Raw genomic sequence first — 13,163 nt, 5'->3', positions numbered from 1 at the left:
AGCTTATCAGCGTGCAGGTAAGGAGTTTGGGGATTTCAGGCTGGGTAAGGGTTACCCCCATTGCTGGCCTGCCCCGGTTGAGCACCTAGCTGAATTCTGTGTCCTGCTGAAGGGGCGTGGCCTTTCAGTGAGGACTATCAGGGCTAGGTTAGCCGGCCTCGCCTTTCTGTCCAAGGCGGGGGGGGGGGTTGGTGATTTTACGGGTGATTTTCGCATCCGGAGGATGCTGGAAGGTTGGGTGAGGGAGCGACAGGGGTTCCCCTCTGACACTCGTCGTGCCCTGATGGTTCAGCAGCTGTCTCTGATTAATCAGACATTTGGCAGTCTGTGTGCCTCTCCTTACGAGGCTCGGCTGTTCAGGGCTGCGACTTGCGTTATGTTTTTTGGGGCCCTCAGGGTCAGCGAGGCAATGGCCTCCTCGCAGTCTGACTTGTCGCTCCGCGCCTTCCAGCTCGCTGATCTGACCTTTAGACAGGGGGGTGTCTCTCTTTTGGTGAGACACTCCAAGACAGATCAGTTACACAGAGGGGTTAGACTTGAACTTAGCGCAGCCACCGATAAGTCTGTTTGCCCGGTGGCTGCTTTGCAGCAATTTTGTGTTTTGCGTGGGTCAGGGCGTGGGTACCTTTTTATACACCAGGATGGTTCCCCCCTGACCCGGTATCAATTCTGGGCGATAGTGTCTAAGGCTATGTCTCAGGTAGGCATGGATCCCGCCGGCTATGGAACGCATTCGTTCCGTATCGGCGCCGCCACTAGCGCGGCACTTTCTGGTCTCCCGGCCCAACGGATTCAGGAGATCGGCCGCTGGCGGTCAGCGGCATATTTGGGTTATGTTAGGCCCGCTGAGGATCCGGGGCAGGGTTTAGGCTAGGTAACCTCTCTGTGTGTGTCCTCTTCCAGGTTCCCAGTCCAGGCAGAAACCGACGGCGCTGCTGTGTGGCCACAGCATGGTCTTCTGGGCCGGCCGCTCAGCAGCCAGAAGTGCCATCGGGACCCAGCTGTCGTTGGGACGGTGGGTCAATGTTGTTTGGATGGGCCGGAGGGGTATGCGGTGGGAGGGCCTCCTACCGACGTTGCTGGGTACTCAGCATCTCAGGGCGGTACCCGGCGCTGCTGGGCGGGCGGCTACCCAGGGTCGCGCCCAGATGGGACTGGGTGGTCGGCAGCCCATAGCCGCACCCAGATGGCTGGTCTTGCACCTCGGTGGCAATGACCTGTGCCTGCTTGGCGGTCTACCGTTGATCGTCCAGGCGCGCGAAGACCTGCGGCGGCTTCGCACGTTATGGCCCACCACGCAAGTGGTGTGGTCAGAGATCCTCCCACGGATCGTTTGGAGGGACGCCATTTCCCTTAGGGCCATCCACCGGGTTAGACGCAGGGTGAATAAGGCCGTGGGAAAAACTGTCAAAGAATTAGGGGGGATTGTAGTGGCCCATCCCCTCATCACTGTAGATCGGCCGTGGCTTTACCGGGCCGATGGCGTTCACCTGTCAGAACAGGGGAACGCCATTTTCTTACAGGACCTGCAGAGGTCTCTGCGTGAGCTGGCGCAGATAGAGGGGGGAGTCGGGGGGCCAAGATAGAGATCTGACCCCCGCTCCGTGGCAGTTAGGGGCGGAAATCTGGGTGGTTTCAGCAACTGCGCGTTCTCCCTTGGGCATCTTTGGGGATGATTGACAGGTTCTCTCCAAGACCATGGTGGGTGCTACCTGCGCACTTGGGGGGAACCTGTCTTTGGGTCCCGCTATTGAAGTCCCAGGGTAGGGGTGAGCCGGCGGGACCCCCCTCATGCGAGTGTATGGCAGGGTCTCAGGTGAGGGAGAGGTCCCTCACCTGGACCAGCATCGATTACGCCCATAGTTGCCCAGGAATGTTGACCTTTTACGTCATTTCCGCCCCGGAAGTGTTTGTTTGACCCTGCAGGTCCATTGTTTCCGGGTCATAGTTGAGTATGTTGATTTATGCAAATTTATGCTAATTTATGCTAATTTAATTAATAAATTATGCAAATTTATTATAATAAAAATGACCCAAGTTTAAATCCAGCTCTTGTGTCCGAGTCGTTACTCCGTCTCTTCTGCAATAACGCCGGCTGACTCACCGGCCCCACGGCGATGTTGCTGAAGGGCCGGGCAGACTCGGACCCTTCAGATGGCGGCCGCCATCTTGTTTTCGGCCGAAATCTCGCGAAACGAGATTTCGGCCGGGAATGCCCTGCCCACGTGGCCGGGCATGACGTCGGGTCCGGGCGGGGCCTGCTGGCCCTATTTAAGGGGCAGCAGGCCGGGAATCAGCCTTTTCGCCCGGACCTGGTTGCCTGAGCAGACACCCACCCGCCCTTCCCTATTTTGCAGTGTGCCTAGGGGTCGCCTGCGGGGGCCGAATGGGAATTTTTTGCAGCCTCGCCCATTAGGCCAGGCTGTTTTTTCGCCCATTCCACACTGGGGAGATGGATGTGCGGTTAGGGGGTGTTTGCATTTAATTAGGTTAATTGGCTTACCTCTGGTCATTGGGTAGGCAGGTTAGGGGCGGAAATCTGGGTGGTTTCAGCAACTGCGCGTTCTCCCTTGGGCATCTTTGGGGATGATTGACAGGTTCTCTCCAAGACCATGGTGGGTGCTACCTGCGCACTTGGGGGGAACCTGTCTTTGGGTCCCGCTATTGAAGTCCCAGGGTAGGGGTGAGCCGGCGGGACCCCCCTCATGCGAGTGTATGGCAGGGTCTCAGGTGAGGGAGAGGTCCCTCACCTGGACCAGCATCGATTACGCCCATAGTTGCCCAGGAATGTTGACCTTTTACGTCATTTCCGCCCCGGAAGTGTTTGTTTGACCCTGCAGGTCCATTGTTTCCGGGTCATAGTTGAGTATGTTGATTTATGCAAATTTATGCTAATTTATGCTAATTTAATTAATAAATTATGCAAATTTATTATAATAAAAATGACCCAAGTTTAAATCCAGCTCTTGTGTCCGAGTCGTTACTCCGTCTCTTCTGCAACTACCATTTACCAGTGGCAAAGAACTGGTGGGATCATAAGCCCCAAAAAGTGGTCGAAAATGAGCAAGCAAAACTACTGTGGGACTTCCGACTTCAGACTGACCGAATTCTGAAGCATAACACACCAGACATCCTGATTGTGGAGAAAAAGAAAGTATGGATCATCGACATCGCAATCCCAGGAGACAGCAGAATTGAGGAGAAGCAGCTAGAGAAATTAGTGAAATACGAAGATCAAAAAATCGATCTGCAACGACTCTGGCATAAGCCAGTGAAAGTGATCCCAGTGGTACTTGGCACGCTGGGTGCAGTTCCAAAGGATCTCAGTGGACATTTGAAAACCATCGGAATTGACAATATCTCCATCTGTCAATTGCAAAAGGCTGCTTTACTGGGATTGGCAAACATAATTCGCCACTACATCACGCAGTCCTAGGTGCTTGGGAAGCGCCCGACTGGTGATGAAATACGAAATCCAGCATAGTGATCTCGTTTGCTGTGTTGTATTGACATAATAATAATAATAATAATAATAATAATAATAATAATAATGATGATGATGATGATTATTATTATTATTATTATTATTATTATTATTATTTAGATTTGTATGCTGCCCTTCTTGAATATCTTACATAAGGTATTCAAAGATCAGTGGGTTTGAAGTATTAAAGGAAGGGGAGCACACAAATCAACATTTATTCCTTCTCCTTTATCATATTTAGGATGCTCAATTCACAACCTCTTACAATGGGATAATTCAAACTATTTTATTATGTAAGTGGAAGGACATTACATTGACCCTCCCCACCCAAACTGAATACAACAGTACTATCTGCAAGTTGATATTTCAATGATAGTTCAGTATAGTTCATTTTACTTCAGTGCTTAAAGTCATCCTAAAGAATGAAATATAAAGAGCACAGCACAAATAAATCTGTCAACCAACTTTGCTGTCCCTGGGCTACTGTCAGCAGCTGTTACCTGAATCCACCGGAGTTTTTTTGTTCCCAAATTTGACTGGCCATGCCAAAATAGCACAGACACAAACTGAATGTGAATGCAGTTGCATTTTTCTTCTTCTTCCCCAACTTAAATTTGAAATGGAGAACTGTAAATATTAGAATTAAAACATTGCAATTAATAAATTCCAAACCACGCACAGCCCATCATGGTGTTGCCTTAAAAGACCTTCTCAGATCAGACAGAGATCTAAGGTGAGCCATCCCAAAAAGAAAGTATTAAATGACAGCAGAGTATTGATATTTTGCATCTAACAAATCAACACCAGAACTCTTCTTTATTCTTGAGAATGTCAACTTCGGAGAATAAAAATCAGAAGATGGAACAGCAGAGGAGGGGTGACCAGATGAGCAATTAACAAGGCTGAGAAAGAAATGAATATGGCTACTTGAGAGTAGTCCAATGAGGGAAACCAAACTGATCAAGGCCAGCGTAAGAATCATTTCCCAGCTTAATTCAAGAGAGTTACAGTATGTAAACAGCATAAACAATTCCCACTTTATTGACAAATCACAATAATGCTACTGTAGGTAGTATTTCACTTATGACCACTTACTGACAGGTCAAAGTTATGACAGACAACTTGGAATCATGCAAGCCATTCATGACTCTCCGTCCTTCCACCTTCAAATTCTTTTCTACTTCGAAAACCTTGGCTTTTGACTTCTCATTTACTCCTACAAATGCTGTTTTCCTTTGTTGGGTTTCCTTTGTTGTTCTGAACTTGAACTGGATTTATGACTATGAGATTACCTTGACAGATTTATTGCAGCAATAACACAGATAAGGGCTGCTGCTAGTTGTAAAAAGCTGGGAATTTTAGATATTTTCATATAAAGAAAGAAATAGGCATTTGCACCCAAGAATACTACACAGAGAGGGGGGGGGGAGAGAGAGAGGGAGGGAGGGAGGGAGGGAGATTCTGTTTATAATAATGCCCCAAAGAACCATGAAGTAATAGAGAAATAATTACTTTTAGTTTATGAACTTGTAGGAAGAATTTCATATTTTCAAAAACCTTTTTGTTCCCAATATACTTAATAAGACAACACAACACAAGAACAGTTTTTTCCTCTACTAAACAAATAATTCCCTCAACACTGTCAGACTTTCTACTAAATCTGCACTTCTATTCTACTAGTTTTTCTCATCATTCCTATCACCCATTTCCTCCCATGTTGACTGTATGACTGTAACTTGTTGCTTATATCCTAAGATTTTTATTAATATTGCTTCTTCATTGCTTATTTAACCCCTATGACAATCATTAAGTGTCGTACCACATGATTCTTGACAAATGTATATTTTATTTTATGTACTCTTAGAACATATGCACCAAGACAAATTCCTTGTGTGTCCAATCACACTTGGCCAATAAAATTCTATTCTATTCTATTCTATTCTAATAATAGTTTTCTTCAAAAGTCAGCTTTTTCTTATTTTTAAAAAAGATCTTGTTATAACAAATCCCAATTTTTTATACACCCCCCCCAAACACCATTTTGATCAGAGGTCTTCAAACCTGGCAACTTTAAGACTTTATGGACTTCAATTCTCAGAATTCTGCAGCCAGCTAACTGAAGAATTCTGGAGCTGAAGTGCCCAAGTCTCAAAGTTGACAAGTCTAATTTTGATTATCTTCCCAAATTATTGTCTCAAGGGTGAATTAAATAAAGTTGTTGCTACCTTTAGGCAAACTGAAGAAGATTCCTAGATATTATGTAGGGGAAAATAATAGAGATTTAGTTTATGATACTGTAACGTAATTCAGAAATATATGTATGTTGACTATTTTCTTCTCATATAGATAGAATTCATCATATACATAAGTACTGGTAGTTCTTAATTAACAACAAAATCGGGACTGGACTTTCTATTATGATTGTAAATTGTGAATGTCGTGAATGTTCCAACACTGGAAGTTTTTAAGGTGTTGGATAACTATTTGGCTGAAATGGTGCAGGGTTTCCTGCCTAAGCAGGGGGTTGGACTAGAAGACCTCCAAGGTCCCTTCCAACTCTGTTATGCTATTCTGTTCTAAATTGAGTTGGACCTGATTTTATGTCATTCTTTACAATGGCTATTAAACTGCCCAAGGAGCTGCTGATACAGTTCTACAGAGGAATTATTGAGTCTGTTATCTGCACCTCTAAAACTGTCTGATTTGGTTCTACAACCCAACAAGACAGACACAGACTTCAGAGGATAATCAGAACTGCAGAAAAAACAATTACTGCCAACTTGCTTTCCATTGAGGACCTGTATATTGCACAGTCAAAAAGAGGGCCATGAAAATATTCACTGACCTCTAGCATCCTGGACATAGATAGTTTCAATTCTTACCCTCAAAACAACACTATAGAGCACTGCACACCAAGACAAATAGATATAAGAACAGGTATTTTCCCCCAAACGCCATCACTCTGCTAAATAAATAATTCCCTCGCCACTGTCGATACTATTACTATTAGTCTTCTCACCCATCTCCTCCCACTTATGAGTGTATGACTGTAACTTGTTGCTTGTATCCTTATGATTTATATTAATATTGATTGTCTCCTGATTACTTATTTGTACCCTATGACAATCATTAAGTGTTGTACCTCATGATTCTTGACAAATGTATCTTTTCTTTTATGTACACTGAGAGCATATGCATCAAAGACAAATTCCTTGTGTGTCCAATCACACTTGGCAAATAAAGAATTCTATTCTGTTGTTTTGTTCCATTCTAAACAAAATGTAATTATTAAATGAATCCAGTTAATGAACCTTTTTTTGGTCATTTTTCCTGGAACCTGGCAAAAAAAGGTTGCAAGTTATGATCATATGACAACAGAACACTGCAACCTGGCAAAATGTGAGCCAATTACCAAGTATCTGAATTTCAATCACATAATCGTAGGGGTGGTGTGACAGTTAATATAGGTTGCAAGTCACTTTTAGAAGTCCTCTGTAATTTTGAACCATCTTGAATTGGTTGTAAGTCAAAAACTATCTGTAGAAAAGCTATCTTGCTTTTCACAAAATGTAGTTAAAAGTGGTCCCAGAGTTAATCAAGATCTACTCCCAGACAATATCTTTTTGTAATGAATATATCCAAATAAGCTTTGATAATCAAGGACAACTCTTTGACATGGTGCCTATTTACAAGATATCAAACAAGGTCGCATCCTAATTGTTTAATATACTTTAATAATATGGTGGAAACATTTTCAAATCTAGAACACCACCCTCCAAAATTAGCTAATAGACACTTGCATTACTTTTATATGTAGATGATGCCACTATTATTTCAAGTATACACATTGAACTAAGATAATATTAAGATCAGCAGTTGCCTGTTGTATGGATAATGGCCTAGTTCTCAGTGTTAAAAAAATACAAATCATGGCCTTCTGAAAAAGACCACCTAGACACAAATGTAGATGGCATGTTAGTGACAACATTGTTGAACAACTTTAGGCATTTAAGAACCTTGGTTCATGGATACTCCAAATTCGGTTCTTAAAAGAGAAAGTCTAAAGGAGTGTCGCTCCAGCCTAAGGTTTTTCTGCACTAAAGGAAATCCCTATATTCAGGATGGAATAAAAGTACTTGAAGCCAAGTAGTAGTTCAATTATCGTATGGCTTCTAAGCAGGCTGACTATAAAATGAACATAAAATATAAAATGGTTGGAAGCAGTCCAATCAGACTTCTTAAGGGACTTATTTTGGTTCCATAATCTACAATGCATCTCAGACTCCAGTATTTGATCTGAAGCTTGAATGACTTCGATACCTTTAAAACCTGTGTGTCAATAGATCTTGTTAGTTATTTAATTTTACTTAGTTACTTGTCCAGTCAACGAAGCAGTGGAAGTGATGTGCCGGTGCCTGGAGGCTGTTGGGGACTGGATGGGTGTCAACAAACTCAAACTCAACCCAGACAAGATGGAGTGGCTGTGGGTCTTGCCTCCCAAGGACAATTCCATCTGTCCGTCCATTACCCGGGGGGGGGGGAACTACTGACCACCTCAGAGAGGGTTCGCAACTTGGGCGTCCTCCTCGATCCACAGCTGACATTGGAACATCATCTTTCGGCTGTGGCAAGGAGGGCGTTTGCCCAGGTTCGCCTGGTGCAGCAGTTGCGGCCCTATTTGGACAGGGAGTCATTGCTCACAGTCACTCATGCCCTCATCACCTCGAGGTTCAATTACTGCAATGCTCTCTACATGGGGCTACCTTTGAAAAGTGTTCGTAAACTTCAGATCGTGCAGAATGCAGCCACGAGAGCCGTCGTGGGGCTTCCAAGATTCGCCCATGTTTCTTCAACACTCCGTGGCTTGCATTGGCTGCCGATCAGTTTCCGGTCACAATTCAAAGTGTTGGTCATAACCTTTAAAGCCCTACATGGCATGGGACCAGATTACCTCCAGAACCGCCTGCTACCGCACGAATCCCAGCGACTGATAATGTCCCACAGAGTTGGCCTTCTCCGGGTCCCGTCGACTAAACAATGTCTTTTGGTGGGCCCCAGGGGAAGAGCCTTCTCTGTGGCGGCCCTGGCCCTCTGGAACCAACTCCCCCCAGAGATTAGAACTGTGGAGGTCTTGTAGATTTTCCCTTAATGCCCTAATCCAATGATGTGTGAAAATGAAAGATAATTTTTCAATTGGTGTGCCAAGAGATTATTGACTTGCAAAATGATCTCCACCCTACATTACCCCAAGAAGACCCGGAAAACTTGTTGCATATGTTGAATGTTACCTATAAAACAATCAGGCAAAAAAAAATCATACTAGGCTATTGCACAGTGTTCCTGCATGTAGCAGTGTTTCAGTATTTGAGGGCCTATTATAGAGAGGGAAGTGTCAACCTATTTTCCAAAAAAACCTGAAGGCCAATAATAGATGGAAACTGAACAAGGAGAATTTCCAGCTAGAAATAAGGAGAAATGTTCTGACAATAAAAATAATCGATCAATAGAACACCTTGCCTTCAGAAGTTGTGGGAGCTTCACCAATGGAAGCTTTCAAGAAGAAACTGGACTGCCATCTGTCAGAGGTGGTGTAGCGCCTCCTGCTTGGGAGGGGGGGTTGGACTAGATGACCTACAAGGTCCCTTTCAATTCTGTTATTCTGTTATTTGGAGGTCAGGTTTCACAATATATCCAAGTATCTTTAGCCTTGTGCTGAGTGTGAAAGTCAGGAAATTCCTAAGAAGAAATGTGGCAGTTAGCAAAATGGGGAAAGGCAAAAATTAGAAAGAAACTACAAGAAATTCTGCCTTAAATCATTTTGGTCTAGGAGCAACGGAAGGTAAACAAGATTCTGTTATTGTAGCTAATATCAACAAAGCAGAATTTCAGATGCTCTCCTGGTCTATCTTGAAGGGATGGCAAATATTTCCTGCCTACGAGCTAGTATAGACAAAAAGCATGCCCAGAAATACTAGCTCTAACTTATGTGTAAGATTGCATTAACAGAGTCTTGGAAATATGAAAGTACAGTGGAACCCCGACATACGAGCAGCTCTACTTACGAGCTACTCGAGATACGAGCTGCGAGATTAGAGAAATTTTTGCTCGACTCACGAGCTCACATTCGAGATACGAGCCGAGAAGACCCGGGCTGGCTTGCTTTGCTTCCGAGCGGAAAAGCCGTGCGTGTGTTTTAAAACATCGGAGCCGGCATGGGGAGGCTCTCAATCAACCCCCGAGTCCGGGTTGGATGCTCGGGGGCTGATTAAAAGCCTCCCCATGCCGGCTCCGATGTTTTAAAACAAACGCGCGGCTTTTCTGCTGCCTCCTGGCGAACTTCCCCGCTTTAGGAGGCAGCGGAAAAGCCGCGCGTGTGTTTTAAAACATCGGAGCCGGCATGGGGAGGCTCTCAATCAACCCCCGAGTCCGGATTGGATGCTCGGGGGCTGATTAAAAGCCTCCCCATGCCGGCTCCGATCTTTTAAAACACACGCACGGCTTTTCTGCTGCCTCCTGGCGAACTTCCCCGCTTTAGGAGGCAGCGGAAAAGCCGCGCGTGTGTTTTAAAACATCGGAGCTGGCATGGGGAGGCTCTCAATCAACCCCCGAGTCCGGGTTGGGGGCTCGGGGGCTGATTAAAAGCCTCCCCATGCCGGCTCCGATGTTTTAAAACACACGCACGGCTTTTCTGCTGCCTCCTGGCGAACTTCCCCGCTTTAGGAGGCAGCGGAAAAGCCGCGCGTGTGTTTTAAAACATCGGAGCCGGCATGGGGAGGCTCTCAATCAACCCCCGAGTCCGGGTTGGGGGCTCGGGGGCTGATTAAAAGCCTCCCCATGCCGGCTCCGATGTTTTAAAACACACGCACGGCTTTTCTGCTGCCTCCTGGCGAACTTCCCCGCTTTAGGAGTCAGCGGAAAAGCCTCGCGTGTGTTTTAAAACATCGGAGCCAGCATGGGGAGGCTCTCAATCAACCCCCGAGTCCGGGTTGGATGCTCGGGGGCTGATTAAAAGCCTCCCCATGCCGGCTCCGATGTTTTAAAACACACGCGCGGCTTTTCCGCTGCCTCCTAAAGCGGGGAAGTTCGCCAGGAGGCAGCAGAAAAGCCATGCGTGTGTTTTAAAACATCGGAGCCGGCATGGGGAGGCTTTTAATCAGCCCCCGAGCATCCAACCCGGACTCGGGGTTTGATTGAGAGCCTCCCCATGCCGGCTCCGATGTTTTAAAACACACGCGCGGCTTTTCTGCTGCCTCCTGGCGAACTTCCCCGCTTTAGGAGTCAGCGGAAAAGCCTCACGTGTGTTTTAAAACATCGGAGCCGGCATGGGGAGGCTCTCAATCAACCCCCGAGTCCGGGTTGGGGGCTCGGGGGCTGATTAAAAGCCTCCCCATGCCGGCTCCGATGTTTTAAAACACACGCACGGCTTCTTTGCTGACTCCTGGTGGACTTCCCCGCTTCAGCCGACGTCTTTTCCCCTCAGCCCTCGGGCTTGCACGCATTAATCGCTTTTACATTGTTTCCTATGGGAAACAATGTTTCGACATACGAGCTGTTCGACGTGCGAGCCTCCTTCCGGAACCAATTAAACTCGTAAGTCGGGGTTCCACTGTACATCTCTCCCCACTTGCCTTTACAATCTAAAAAATTCAGGATTCTTTCTGAGATCCGCATTGCTTCTGTGGATTCAGCTTCCTCTAAAATGACTGCAGATCTTGCTCCTGTTTCCAAAGTTAATTAACACATATCATTTCACATACATATACTTTCACATGGGCGCTTAGCATAATTGGTTGACAGGTCCTCCTTTTTCACAGACATGAATGGCATCTTATTGAGCTTTCGGTGATTTTAGATGGACTAGAATTACTAGAAGTTGATGGGGTCGGGCAGGGTGAGGCAGAGATGCATTTAACCAAGTTTTGCAAATAAATATTGTTGTGGTTGGCTCTGGTCCAGCTCCTGCCCCAGGGAATGTGGGGGTGGATGCAGAGGAAACTTCAACATGTCATAGGCCTGTTTTATTGCCAACAGAGTCAGGTAGTTCAGTTTCTTCGGACGAAGAAGAAGGTGGGAGTGACTTGAAAGAGGGGGGCTTGGCACACAGCCCAGGAAGTCAATCTCCATTATCTTCGGTTGATTCGGATGCAGAAGTCTTGGACCCATGCAGGCACAGAGTTATGCATAGAAGAGACCAATTGAGGACATATTACAGGAGATAAGAGAGGCTACCTGTGTTTGGGTGGGGCTCCAGTAATTAGTGCTGCTGATATAAATAGCAGCGTGTGGGTTTGGCCGTTGTGGAAGATTATCTGATTAATGTTCTTCAGGACTGCCTTGCTGTTTCCAGACTTTGTTTGTTGATTTTTCACGACTTTGAAACCAAAGCAGAACAAAGTGTGTGTGTGTTTCACTTCGTGGAAGAAGGGCTGTGATGTTTCTTCACAGCTGCAAGCTAAGTACTTAAGGACTGATTAAGGGAATTGTACAGACTACCAGGTTGTTTTGGGACGAGTGCTCTTTGCAATACAAAAAGAGTGCTTAGTTTATTTTGAATTTTGTGATAAAGCCAACATAAAGCCAGCCAACATTGTTAGTCGACGGGACCTGGAGAAGGCCAACTCTGTGGGACCTAACCGGCCGCTGGGATTCGTGCGGCAGAAGGCGGTCTTGCAGATATTCTGGTCCAATGCCATGAAGGGCTTTAATCTCAGTCTGACACACTAATGCACTGTTCTAAGACATTCTTCTGTTAAAAAGCTGAAATTACTTTTTTAAAAAACCAATGTATTCATCTATTCATTTAATACAGAGCTTTGTCCCTAACATAATAAGTGATATCTTTATTTTATATTGAATGAACATGATTCATTCACATGTCAAAACTTATAAAACAGATAATACAAGGAAATTGAAATTGTTCATTATGGTGAATAGGAAAGCCCTTTAGCTTACTGTCTAACCTCAGCTGAAGGTGATATGACTTGCCATTGCGACTTAATTTTACATAGAGTTTCATAAAATATTTGTTTTAATCATATAGGCAATTTTGCTCGGTAAGTAAAAGAATCGCAATCACTGGGAAACTTATGTTTCAAGAAGTTTTAGTGTTTTACTATGAAAATAAAGAACACCAAAGATTATATTAGATAGGAAGTGCTTGCCTATAAAAGTTTAGATTTTTAACTTCAATAGGCTATGTTACATTTGCCTGTGCGCTGAGAAATAAAGTATTTTATGACTTGTGGGTAAAATCACTTCCCAACTACAATCAAAAGTCAGGTAATTGTAGCAAAGCTTGGAATTGCTTTTCACTACATTACTGGGTTTCCTTTCTTTTTCCTCCAGCAGCCATGGTAAATGACAGCATAGTCATGAAATGACAAAATAATAAAAGGGGGAGAGCTGTTCAACAATGACTGCAGACATTTGCCTTTTATTGGTTTGACACTCATTGCTGATGATGGAGATTGCACATGAAATAAACCCACTTATCTTGTTGATGAAGACTCTCCCATCATCGGCAATCTCAGTGAATTTGTGAGCTGCTACCATGAAAGCAAATGCTGCAGAGGTAACCATAGAAAATAGAGGTTTCTCCCCCCCCCCCATTTCAATATGCAGACGGCGTATAACTAATTTGAGAGAGGGTGTGGTTAAGGTTTGCGCAGAGGGGCCCATG

General features: G+C 45.1%; 1 protein-coding gene across 1 annotated transcript in view; it reads right to left on the bottom strand.

Moving 5' to 3' along the window:
- Positions 1-13,163, bottom strand: part of GRM8 (glutamate metabotropic receptor 8) — a 683,451-nt gene that overhangs the window by 58,471 nt on the left and 611,817 nt on the right. The window lies entirely within an intron of this gene.

Source organism: Erythrolamprus reginae, chromosome 6 (genome assembly GCF_031021105.1).
Source record: "Erythrolamprus reginae isolate rEryReg1 chromosome 6, rEryReg1.hap1, whole genome shotgun sequence".
NCBI lineage: Eukaryota > Metazoa > Chordata > Lepidosauria > Squamata > Dipsadidae > Erythrolamprus > Erythrolamprus reginae.
This window is presented reverse-complemented; position numbering and strand designations above follow the sequence as displayed.